At 37.0% G+C, this 13108-nt stretch overlaps 1 long non-coding RNA gene across 1 annotated transcript; it reads left to right on the top strand.

Annotated features, from left to right (window-relative positions):
* The first annotated feature begins 1048 nt into the window (after window positions 1-1048).
* LOC128081000 (uncharacterized) lies at window positions 1049-10938 on the top strand. Its single transcript, XR_008206943.1, has 3 exons — window positions 1049-1112; window positions 4360-4444; window positions 9833-10938. It is a non-coding gene; the product is annotated as an uncharacterized LOC128081000 (long non-coding RNA).
* Window positions 10939-13108: the final 2170 nt, after the last annotated feature.

The following is a 13108-nucleotide window of genomic DNA, read 5'->3' as shown; positions in this document are numbered from 1 at the left end:
TGATGGAATCTCTGAAGAGAGTTAAGAAGCAGGCAGGCTGGAACTAGAGAAGCCAACTACAGTAGTCCAAAGGTAGAGAAGATGTGGGGTGTGCAGAGTAATGCAGTATATGTATGGGACAGATAGTCAGTATATGTTGTTTATAAGAAAGAAGGTGGGAAACAGAACACAGAGGGGGCTAAGAAATATAAGGTATGGAGAAAAGATTAGACCAAGAATTTTTGGCACTAATGATAATGTTGCAACATTTTCAAGGAACATCATACAGAGGTGTGCTATGAGGTAGACAGTAGTCTGAAGGTGAGTGACAATGAATTAACTATCAAGTGTTAACATGATTCACTCTGAAGAGTGATAGATGTATTTATCCTAGAGAACACAATGTGTGACAGACAAAAAGAAAAGCAAGACCTAAGTTCAGGTTGCAGTATTCCACTTTCAGTCCTTGCTTCTGAAGGATGTTTTTCTCCTCTCATTCCTGGAGCTGGATGTGAAGTTGTCCAAGGAGGGGTGAACAGCTAAAGGGGAGAAGTTGCTACAGAAAAGCCAGAGTATCACTCAGTAAGAAGTAGCTGGCATATGAAGTCCAATCTTAGTTTATAGCTACATTGGTATTTTATACTTTAAATGTTAATTTAAACTTAATGATATTTTTATGAATGTCTAAAGGTAGATAAGGAATTTTTCCAATATGTTTAACATTTGAAAAGATTTTTTGATTAATAGGATTGATAAACGTTTTCCATGTTGTGAAATATAGTGATCTATTTTAGAAAACTTTACATGGGTCTGTATATGGAAATTATTTTTGAAATAATGTGAAGTTTCCTCTTAGTTAAACCATTAGTAAAACATAAGAAACTGAAACTACTCCAAAAAAGCAGAACTGTATGGGAACTGTTGAGTCATGGCCTGAACCACTGATTGATCACCTGAGGCAAGGACTGAGTCTGCCCTGGGAGCACAGGTGAAGGCAATACTCCTGTGTGACTGGAAGGGGTGGAGCCTGTCTGCACCTCTCCTAGACCCCGCTTAAAGGATGGCTGCCACTAGGGAAGGATTTCTTTCTGAAGATCCCTCTTTTTTGAGTTTTCTACTAGCCTAGGATGTGGGTGAGTATTTCATTTTTTATTGTCTCTTTCCACTACAATAATCTTTTGGGCTATAAATCTGTAAAGTACCATCTTAACCACACTACTCTTCTGACTGTACCTTTGTTAATTGTACACAAAACATTTTATATCGTTGGGCAGAGGAATTTTCATCTCCCTTAGCATATTCTAGTACAAAAATGTGCCTTCAGTCAGTTCTAATTTTAACGGATTTTGCAAGAAATCCATTTTAAGGTGAACTAATATAACACGTATAAAGACATCCTCAGAAGGATGTGTAAGTAATAAAGAAGTCAAAAAGGAGGACTTGCCTCCTTGTTTGTTTGTTGTATTTAGATAATGAGATGAAAACCTAGCAGTGCTCTGGGCTCCATGAAACTTGGATTAGAATGATTAGAAGTACAGTTAGCAGCAGGAACTCACCAAACAGAATACAAAAAATTTCAATTTTCCTGCACTTGCTTGTCACCCTCTGAGCCTGGCTTAAGAGGCAGTGATCTTCCCCTCTTGAATCGCAAGGGTATTTGAGATCTCCTTTCTCTAGAACTACTTTCTTTCCAGCTGCATCTGAATTGCTTTTCATTTACTAGAAGTCTTCACAGATATCTTGAGTCTGTCAGATTATCACGGAGCTCATCATTATTAGTCACTCATCAGATGGTATCTTTCCCTATACACCTGATATCAGTCCTTAATTGTCTCTGAGTGTATTTTGCCATGAGCATAGCAGTATACTCTTTGAACGGCACTATCAAAACAAGTCCTTTCTTAGTTGGGGTGTGACTGACTGTTGAATGCTAAAAAAAAGAAGTTGCTGTAATTAGGTATTAGATCTAGATACTGTTCATTCCGCTACCCATTCCATTACTCATTACCTATTTCCAATCTATCTGAATAGGTGCCAAAACTGCAGGCTTGACGTATTGAACAGTTGCCTTCAGAGAGGCCCTTAGTAAACAACACAGCCATGCTCAATGGAGATCTCTAAACACCATTAACCATGAATTAAATATTGTTTAGCTGTTTTGAGCAATAACATGGTTTGGAGTTTCTCTCCAGTGTATGTTAAATTCTATATCAAAGTTTTATGTTCTATAGATTTTCTGTATGTTTTTAAATTAATTGTGTTCTCTGCAAGGGAAACTTTGAAAAATTCTGTTTATGCTATTAATGATGGTATTAAGTAGCATATACAAAATGAGAGCAGTAACTGTAATTACTCTAATAATAAGTCTATAAATCTTTAGTTAATATAAGTATGTACATTTTCAATCCAATCTACAAAAAACATGATTTTAAATAAATAATTGAGGCAAAATATTTTGGAGAAACTTCTGGAAGGGATGACAAATGTAAGAACATAATAAGGGAGTATGGTATTACAAAGTTCCTCCAAATTTAAATGATGGTCTCTGAAGTGTCTACAGTGGCCCAGTTATGAGGAAGAGATACTCTGAATGGATGAAATGAAGAGAGAGCAGATAACGAAGAATAGAACAATTACCAATAAGTATGAAGGCAATTAGTCACCCATCAGTATGTAAAGTATCCCTGTGTATCTAGTAACCATGCTACAAGTATTTATTTGCTTTTGTGCTCAGTTTCAAAGCAGTTAATGCAACCAAACAGGATTTCAGACACCCATTGTGTGTGCAGAGGTAAAGCCAAAAAGAAGGGAGGCAATCACAGTGGACAGTCAATAAAGTACAGTGTGAAGAATATTTTAAAAAAAAAAAAAAATGGAGAGAAAATAAAGGTAATACTGGGCTCTGGCAAGAACTGAACTGGTAGGACTTGAAACAGAGAAGAAGGACTTTCATGAATAAGTTTTCTAAAAGTCTCAAAGCCACAAGGAAGATTTGGTGGGTGAAAATTGTCCTAAGTAATACAGAAGTAGTGATGTGAATGTTAGGTGGACTGAAGAGAAAGGGGCTGCTGTAGTGGTAAAGGAGATGATGCTTCAGAGTTTTTGATGTGAGACTTGGTCAGAAACTGAGATATTTTAGAAAAGGTTTGGAGGCAGATATGGCAGAATTATAACACAACTTGGATGTGTGATTAGACAGGAAGTGAAAGATTCCAAATTATAACTCTCAGTGGCAGTGAAAATTGTGGCACAGCTAATGGGGAGAGGTCAGAAATGTTTAAGTGAAGGTGAAAGGCTTGGTTTTGGTTGTAGAAAGGCTAAGATATGGGACTGTGAGAATGAGCATGAGAGAAGATGGGGCGTGGTGTGGCAGAGTTAAATTTCTCAATCACTTTCACGTAGGATTTATTACTCTTGTAGATGAGGGAAAGAGGTCATGCTAAAGAGATACAGGGGAGATGTAAACAAAGATCTGGTTGATAATGCAATAAAAGCAAAGGGAGATATTGTGGAAAGGAAGTTCCAACTCTTGGTTCTTGGAGGACAGTGACGAGAGAAACTCATCAGAGAGTTTCTTGAAAACAGTGAAATTAAACACACAGTAAACATCTGAATATTGGATCACAGTGAATGAATGAAAGCAGAAGTTAATCCAGTAGTTTACTGCTGTTAATTTTTTTTTCATCAGTGGGAATGTGAACTTATAGTTGGTGAATATACTGAAGAGGTGGGCCTGTAAGCAGGAAAAGGCAATGGAAGGAAGTGAACAGAAAGCTGGAAGAGGGAAGGAGGAAGCATGTATGAATGAGAAGTGGCAGGAGAAAACATGATCAGAAAACAGATAGATGTAGAATACAAGAAAGGAAGGAGAAAAGTACAGGAGTTTACTTTTTTAAAAAAGTAAAGGAGTTTCATTGTGAGGAATTGGCCAAGATTTCAGCCACTGATTTCACTTTGGACCAGAGGGAAAAAAAGAGTCAGTTTGTGGAAATTCCTAGGATGGAGAAGAGTTAGCATCCTTTCTGATCAGAACTGTCTTGATTCAGAAGATAATATGTCAAACATACATGGATGTATTTCACTGTTGCCTTTAATATTGCCTTGATTATATTTCCTGACTGTGCTTTCTAAAGATACCAATGGGTTCCCATTAAAAGTTTCTTTAATTAACATTTTCTAAAGGACAAGGAAATCAAACAACAGCAGGCGATATTTGAAGAAACTTTCCCTTTGAAAATAGGCATACAATCTAAATATAAAAAATCTAGGAGGCTTTTAAAATCTCACATCTTCTAAAAATATATTGAGCTATGAGGCACAAAATCTGGAATTCTCAGATTTGTTTTTTTTTTTTTGTCCTCATTTCATATATTCATAAAGGAAATCCTATTTCACTGGCTGAACTGAGCAACGGAAAAGCACCAAATTCATAGTGCTACTGCCTGCCACCCAGGAGATTAAGAAAGTAAGTGAAGAGGAATAGCATATCCAACTGGAAGTACTGCAGGCAAAACGTAATACGATGATCAGTGAATGCAAATGAACCCTCTCACAGGAGAAGGTGGTGGAATGACTTCTTTGGATAGTATAAAAATTTCACATTGGTTTTAGGCAAGTAGATAAGAGCCCGCTGTTAATTTTAAAAAGACAAATTACTTGAATAATTACCCCACTATTTAAACACTTTCTAATTATTCCAAGGCATATCTTTAGTAAAAGTGTGAGAACGACAAGCCAGAGAATTTTAAAACTTTGCAGGTATCCAAACCAGAGTTGCTGATAGCTAAGTTCAATCTGCAGGACTGGTGTCTAGAAAAACTCGTATTAACTCCCCAGACAGAGAAATAAAGAATGAAGAATCGGGCCTTCTTAATTATTCAACACTTACAGTTCTATAATGAAGAATCAGACAGTTGAGTATGCACATGCATGTCAAAACATAGAGATAGAGAGACACATAAATAGACTTAAAATGCTTTCCTTACTATCTGAAATATAGCTGTTTCCATCAGTGGTTAGTGGTAGGCTTGCTTTTTATCATACTTCACTGATACCAATTGTTAGCTTTCTTTGACATTGGGTTGAAATGCAGCAACATGGCATATAGGCTGGAAATGGGTGGCACTGAGCAGAATAGCTTTGCCATGAGATGATATGCTTCAGCTCTGACAGACTACTAGCCTAGTGTCAATCATTCTGTCTTTGCCAATCAAAAGCACATCCTTTTGGAGGCGCCTTCTGTTGACACTGGCACCCCAAACAGAGTGAAAGGTTAGTGCAGTGACATTTCAAAGATGACACACTGTCAAGGGCCCAGCAAAAAATAGCAGAACTGGACTGCATTTGGGAAAACAAGGATGGCTAACAGGACACACATGTGATGACGACATTCCTGGAGGGGATGGGTTTGGTGCAAACAACCTTCAAGGACCTTGTTCAAGAAAATCAGGAGTCAGGAATAGATAACAGCATAATAAGATATGGCCAGGTACCCTGAGGTTCTTTCTGTTCCCAGCTGTAAAAAAACAAAAGCCCTTTTGCCAGAGCTCTGTCTAACTTTTGCCAGAGAAAAGAGCAGGAGCTAGATCGACAAAGCTCTTGGAGTTTCCAAAGCCCTCTATTTAATCACAGGGCAGGTTATGATTGAAAAATATATAACAGTAATTATTTTTCTTCTTAGGTAAAGATGTGTATCACTTATGCCAATTTTCAAAAGCAATAAATAATGATTAAAATAATTTAGATAACAGAACATCTTCATATTTAGAAAGGCACATTCCTGCATATATCCTTGGTTCACTTAAATGCTATTTACATGTTTCAGAAATCCATTTCAGGTGCTCCACATCTTCATTACATTTCCATTTCTTTCCATTCTTCCTTCAGCTTCTTTCATATATCCTACACAGAAGGTTCCCCCTCCCAGCAACTTCTAGTTTCACCTCAGAGATAATATGAAAAGTCATTTTTGACTCATTATTCTGGAGAACTAGTAGATGGGAAAAGAAGACTAAATGGTTTTCTTTGTCCCTGTCAGCAAAAGACTAGTTGGAGCAGTGTCTCTTTTTTTTTTGCCGTGATACCTCCTGTTGACAACAGTTAAGCTCTTCAGAATTATTCCAGTTCCAGATCAAGCTTGGAACATCCTGATTATTTATTTCTTGGACAGAGATTAAAATGCCATTTTAAGACATAATAGTAAACTGCATAAATTGATTACGTGGTCTAATCATGGAGGAATTTATTTCAGAATATTTTGAAGACTTAATTGGAAAATGAATTCTCAAATAATAAAAGAAAATTTCTTTAGAATTGAGAACAGTGTTAAAAATGCTGCAAAGCAGTTGTCTTATCCCATGGAACACTGAGAAGAACTCAACAGCTACTCTGTCCTGGCCTGAACTTTTCTTCATTGATGTCATTAGCAAAATTTTAATTGACCTTGATAAGGGTAAGACTAAGGTCTGTGTAAGTTCTTAACATTATTATCTCCTATAAAGCTAAATGCAGTACATAGCTTTTTAGCACTGATCATCAGCTACGTGTTTGTCCTATAAATGTACTTTTAAAGTTAAAACATTAAGAAATATTTCTAACAAATTGTTTGATTTAAGAGACAGAGATAAGCCCAAACTATATGTCCAAGATATATTTAAAAAAAAAAAAAAATCGGAGTGTAATAGCTTGTCCTGATTTTTTTTTTTTTTTTTTTCCAACACGTTCCTTTGTCTAAGGAAAGAAATAGTCATCCTTGAGACAGATCCCCTTCCTCTGGTCTTGGATAAATTTCTTCGTATGAGTTGTTTTGCCTTTTTGAGAATGCCTGTCTCACTTGTTTGACTACAGAGGAAGCCTAGGCAATGCACAGGCTAGGTTTAAAATGTAAGGTAGGCTGATGGAATCATAGAATGGCTTGGGTTGGAAAGGATCTCAAAGATTGTATGTTTCCAAACTCCTGCCACATGCAGGGTTAGATTAGATAAACAGTGTATTTGAACTTGGGACCAGGATTTCAGGGAGCACATCCTCAAGCATCACAAACTGACTTGGGAAGAGCAAAAAGAACTATTCAACCAAATAGCTTGTGAAAGGTGAACACAGTAAAATAAATAAGGTGCAGAAAGAAGTTCATTGGTGCTCTGATTAGTATTGTAAAAAAAACAAAGTTTATACTAGTTTTAGAATCTTTTCCTCAGGGCTCTTGTAAATGATTATAGTCCTCTATTGTTTTTTCTTGGACATGCTTGCAAACTGGGTATGTTCTGGACGTGTACCCCTGTATCAGCCCCATGTGAAGAAGTCAAGAATATATGCACTATGTAGAAGTATTTTTTCTATGCCATTAACAAAGCACAGATACACAATTTTTATCTAAGAAAATGGTATTGAATAGTTTACAATTCATGTCAGAACATGGAACTGTACGAGCTTCTCTTCAAGATCTATGAGGTGGTTGTATGCTCTCTGAGAAGATACTTTGGAACCTAAGAGGCCCTTAAGTACATGGAAGAATAACTTGGCAATGGCTGAAGAGTTGGATATTTAGACAGATTCTTCTGTGCCTTGTTTAGGCATTGTTCTGGTTTGAGGTATACGAGGAATCTTTTTGGCTTAGCAATGAATTTTAACTTTGAGCCCCACTGCAAGGAATAGAATGCAACTGCTTTAATAATACAAATTGTTCAGTTGGACAAATGTAATGGCATAAAAATAGCATGCTGCTAACTTGCTTTTGAAAAGAAACTTGAAAGAGTCTGTATACAGTGCAAATATTACATTGTACAAGCTTTTTCTTTGAAGAGATGAAAAATATTGTTATGCTGAGTATTTTCATCTGTCTATTAACCGTTACAAATATAGTCCTTGTTAAATACATGGGATTGCAAGCTTTTTACAAAGGAGTTTCTTTTAAAATTGCTCAGGCACATAAAAGGTTGGCTGAGTCTATAGACTAGAAGTCAGTTAACTCAAAACATGCATTTGCATTAGTATTAATGAATATTATTTTTTCACAGCCTGCATACCAATTATTTCTATGTATACAAAAAAAAAAAAAAGCATGCAGATTAAAGATACTAACTTAGAGAGATGTCACACACAGAATGCATTACAAGGTCAAATCCAGCCTAAACTTCATTTTTTCATTAATGTTTTTAGAAGGAGTCTTCAAACTTGTAGGTGGTGACTCAATGGGATTTGATATGAAGATGTGACACTTCATCTTAAATTCCTTAGCCACATTTCTTAAGTTGACAGGAATGTCAGGAAGTGTGCCTGATAAGGCTTGCTGTCCTCTCCGAGCTGACTAATCATACATGAAGTCTTGGCAAGAGATAACCAGGTTACAGTAGAGCCAAAATGACATCACATCAACTCAATTTCATATCCTGTAGACACCAGTGCCTATCACCACTCCAGGTTGCTAACATCCTTGACACACAAATGGTATTTTCAGTCTCTGATGTCCCCCTTTTACCCTGTGTCTGTCACTCTGGGGTAAATCATGAACAAATTTGTCACTAAATGTAAAGAACCATTAACTTGTGGGCACTTTGTCATCTGAAGCATAATTTTATGTGCATGGCTCGCCAATCCCTGAACTCTAGTTATTTGCATAACAGTTTCCTATATGATTTTATGACGGAGGATAGTGCTGAACTTGTTAAAATTCCATGTGAATCGCAGCACAGAAAATGGGCTGGTGCTTTAAATCTTGGAGAGTTGTTCACATCAATAATGAATTTCAAATAATTTATTCACTTCAAGTGTAAGTGGTTGGCATACAGTCCTTACAGCTGGTTTGTTGAGATAATTGATTTCCATATAGTTTAAAGATGGGGAAAAGAAACATATGACAACTACAGCAGGTTTTGAGGCAATTGTGAATGCCATATCAGTTTAATTATAGCTCCATCTTTAGCTGACATGAGTTCTATCCTATTGGAATTAAAATATCCCCACAACTTGAAATGTAACAGTGATTATTTTTTTATGTTCTTCTACCTACCTTGTATGCTAGCTTAGGGCACTGTTACAAGTACACTTATAGCTTTTTTCACTGGATAGTTAACATGACATGCAAGACTGGTCTGCATGACACAGATAACTCCAGGGAATAGCAACAAAGTAAATGAGATGCATTAGTATCTGGATGTGAACTGGGGGATGTAAGTTCTTAGAACTTCTTGTTTAATTTATAGAATTGTTGTGTTGTTTTTTTTTTTTCCCCTGTGCATAAGATTTCAAAATGGTAATCATATTCAGGAAATGAGATGTTCCCACTTCAGGTACTAATATCAATATGTAAAAGATAATCATTAATCAAGTGTACTACTCAGCATTACCTATTATGTATAAACAAGCTAACTGAGGTGATAAAAGATTTTACCTAAAATTAGCTATATTTCTGACAGAAACACTGGGAAAACTGGAAGGATTTATTTTTTGTTGCGTGTTTGTTTCTTCTTTACCACTGTTTACAGAGCAAAAGTTTATGGAACAAATAGTATAACAAAAATTTGCATTGCAGCTAACACGATAGTATGCAAAACACCCCAGCTGTCTGAATTCCAAGCTGGCTGCTCTTGCATTACCATTTAGGAGCTGGGCTGCACATCCTCATGAAGAGGACATATGCAAAGACTTCTCCAAAATTAATGCCTCCCATTATGTTGGCCTATAACGTCAGAGGCGGATGTTGGTGGTATAGCAGTATAGGTTGAAACTTCCCACCAATATTCCATTGCGTTTTGTTGCTGTGCAACAGATGGCAGCAGAGAGGCAGTCTGACAGAATGGCATCTGACATAGAGTGCATATGAAGCTAAGGTGTGTCCTTGAATTCCTCCATGCAGGAAAAAATCGCACCCACTGACATTCATTGATGCTTGCTGAACGTTTATGGAGACCAAATAGTGGCTGTGAGGACAGTGAAGTGGTGGGTGGTATATTTCAGCAGTGGCAGCAGTGAGGTGAAAGACAAGCCACGTTCCAGATGGTCATGCATAGCTGTCAAAACTGTGAAATGAAGAGCATCTCAATCAGCTCATCCACATGAATGAGATGATTGTGACCAGGGGACTGTGTACAGAGCTGAATATCTGATTCAACACATTGGAAACAATGGTGACAGCATTAGAATACTGCAAAGTTTGCACAGGGTGAGTCCCTGGAACAGAAAGAATGCCACATGCAAGTTTGTCAAGACTTATTGAACCAATAGAAGGATGAAGGTAACAGTTTCCTTCACCCGCTTTCCTTTATCACATTGTTACCAGTGATAAGAGGTGGTGTCACCATTACAAGTTGGAGTCAGAATAGCAGCCCATGGAGTGGCAACATGTGAATTCCCCAACAAAGAAAATGACACAACCCTCAGCAGGTGAAGTGATGTGCACTGTCTTTAGGGATAGGAAATGGGTGATCCTTCTGAATTTTCTGGAACCCAAACAAACTCTTATCTCTGAACACTACATCGCAACGCTGACTAAGCTGAAGGCTCAAGCTGCCAGAGTCAGCCAGAGAAGACAACCTTTCTCTTGCAACCCAATAATGCCAAGCCCCATACTAGTTTGAAGATAGTGGAGTACATTGTCTATCTTGGATAGAGTGTCTTATCATGCCTACTGTATAGTCCAGGTTTGGCACCATCTGTCTTCTATTTATTCTGGATGATGAAAGCTTGACTGCATGGGCAATGTTTTCCTAGCAATTATGCTGTCATAGCAGCTGTGAAGTAGTGGATTACCTCTTCTAGAGCAGATTTTTGTGAGTGTAGCATGCATGCTCTTATCACCAGTGAAAATGCATAGATAATGGTGATGACTGTGCTGAAAAATAATGTTTTGTAGCTGAAAACTTGCTCTCTCAAATAGTGTTATCGTGATCTTTGAAACTCTTGTAGTTTTTGTGGAAAAAGAATAGACAGCATTACTTTTGGAGCAACCTACATAGAATGAGCAAAGAACCAGGATTACTAGAAACCCCAGGCTGCACTCTTTTCTTCATTCCACTGAAAATTGTCATAGTATTTACAAACAGAAGAGTTTCTTTTTAATTTTTATTTCATTATTACTCTCTGCTAAGTTTCAGAGTGTTTTTTTTTTTAAAAAAAAAAAAAGTAACAGGTGGGCTATCTAGCAAACTTTCAGTCAGGGTCTGATTTCGTATTGCATTCTTTGTGTTTGAATTGATATAACATCCCTTATTCCAGTCAGGGCCCTACGCATAAGTTTCAGTGTTTAATAGAAGTAATACTCTTGCACTGGGGCCACAGTTATGTTTTGGATTGAAATGAAAGTTCTGAGTATGCCTCAAATGTCCTTCCAGAGAAGCAACTGAAGGAACTAGAATAAATGAGAATGAACTTCTTCTCTGAAATAAATTACAGACTAGAATGATGAGGCAAGAGCTTCAGAAGTCTGCCTTGGCATCACAGACAGCACACAAATTTTTGCTATTCCTTTCTTTATAGCCAGTACCATTTTCTTTTAATATTACTCAACAGGGCAAGGTCCCATAGCATTGTGCCTCCTAGCTTCTGAGATTTGTCAGGGAGTAACCATTGATTATTTGAAAACTTGGCATAAAAATATTTAGTAAAAATATTTGGTAGCCTCCAGAATGGTCAGCTTTTCACAAGAAAGGGGCAGAGGAAGGATGAAGTAGAGTCTTGATTTTAATTGACAATGTGCATATATGGTTGGAGCTGATTATACCAGTAACAAGACCATCAAACGAGGATCTTAAATTTCACTGAGCTATTTTAGCAATAATAGGCCATAATTATGCTTTATGCAAGTTTATTTTGAGAAAACAGTAGATCAAATGTGAGTTACAGGAAACCAAAGCATAAGGCTTTTGGCATTGACTTCCAGCTTCAATTCCAGAACACAGACTTTTACTTAAAATGGAATACAAGGGGAGTAGGGCAATCTAACAGATGCCAACGCTTTTTTGTGCATGGATTTGAATTCCAAATTGCATCACCTCCTTTCATACTGGAGAGTTAACCTGAATTAAACTAACATAACTGAATAGGTATGTGCAGAGAAGTAGTTTTTGTTTTACTCACTGACAGTAGTTTTCAGCACCTTACTGCTGCTCACAAAATTATCCTTCTTAGTCTTCAGATGTGATGTCTAAGCATTAGTATCTTTGGCAGTGATTTGGAACAACATTTGTTAGGTATCAGTGTTTCTGTTTTGAGCTTTCAACCTCAGCTGCTGAACATCCAAACTTACTTTCAAAAGGAAAGACAAATATGAGACGTCCCAGACCTACGTAATTTAAACTCATAAGTCTTTAAACAATATTTCTTGTGTGATGTTGTGTAAATTCTATACCTGTATCTAATAATGAATAGACTATTAACCATTTTATTTTAAATGGTTTTATTTTATTTAAAAGCTTGCATAGAATACAAGGAGTTCCACTTCAGTTTTTCACTACTACCGTGGCACAACAAAAGTTATCAACAGGATTTTGTCCCACTTGGATTTAATGAGAAATCTCGTATTGATTGGTGTAGTTTACACTCTGGAACTTTCAGTTCTTACTGGTGATGCTGTTAAGTACTAATGGACATTCCAGACCTGCAACTGCTTTGTAGAACGTGTTTTCAGTTCTTAAAATGTTCTATATATACTATGGCAAGTTGTTAATAGATTAACCCTGTTGCATGATTAGGAGGTAACTAGATAACTATTTCCCTAATCATGAGAAGTGTATTAAGGAAAATATTATGGGCATCTTTTTTGCTTCCATTTTTGAAGGCTACCCTTGTACTATATGCCTTGAAGAGCTGCAATAGCAGCATAGCTGCTTAGTACTAGAGTAGCATGATTTGTAGGGATAGGTTAAAATGCACAAATGTTGACTTGAGAATGGCTTTTGGGGTACTGGAACCCCATCGTGTGTTGCTGTTAATATTGAGAGAGGGTATTTTGTGTTGGTGTTCACCCTGACCACTTGATTCAAAGCTACTGGACAGATGACATCTTACAACCTACCGTGTTTCATTTAGGCACCTCTGTGTACAGCTGAATGTTATCTGCTGGCTCAGAATCTTACTGTTTCCTTTCAGTTCTGTGCCCAAAATTGTGTTTAATTATTCTATTTATTTAAGAAGC

This window comes from Tympanuchus pallidicinctus, unplaced genomic scaffold (assembly GCF_026119805.1).
Source record: "Tympanuchus pallidicinctus isolate F22 unplaced genomic scaffold, pur_lepc_1.0 scaffold1, whole genome shotgun sequence".
In the NCBI taxonomy this organism is placed as follows: Eukaryota; Metazoa; Chordata; class Aves; order Galliformes; family Phasianidae; genus Tympanuchus; species Tympanuchus pallidicinctus.
This window is presented reverse-complemented; position numbering and strand designations above follow the sequence as displayed.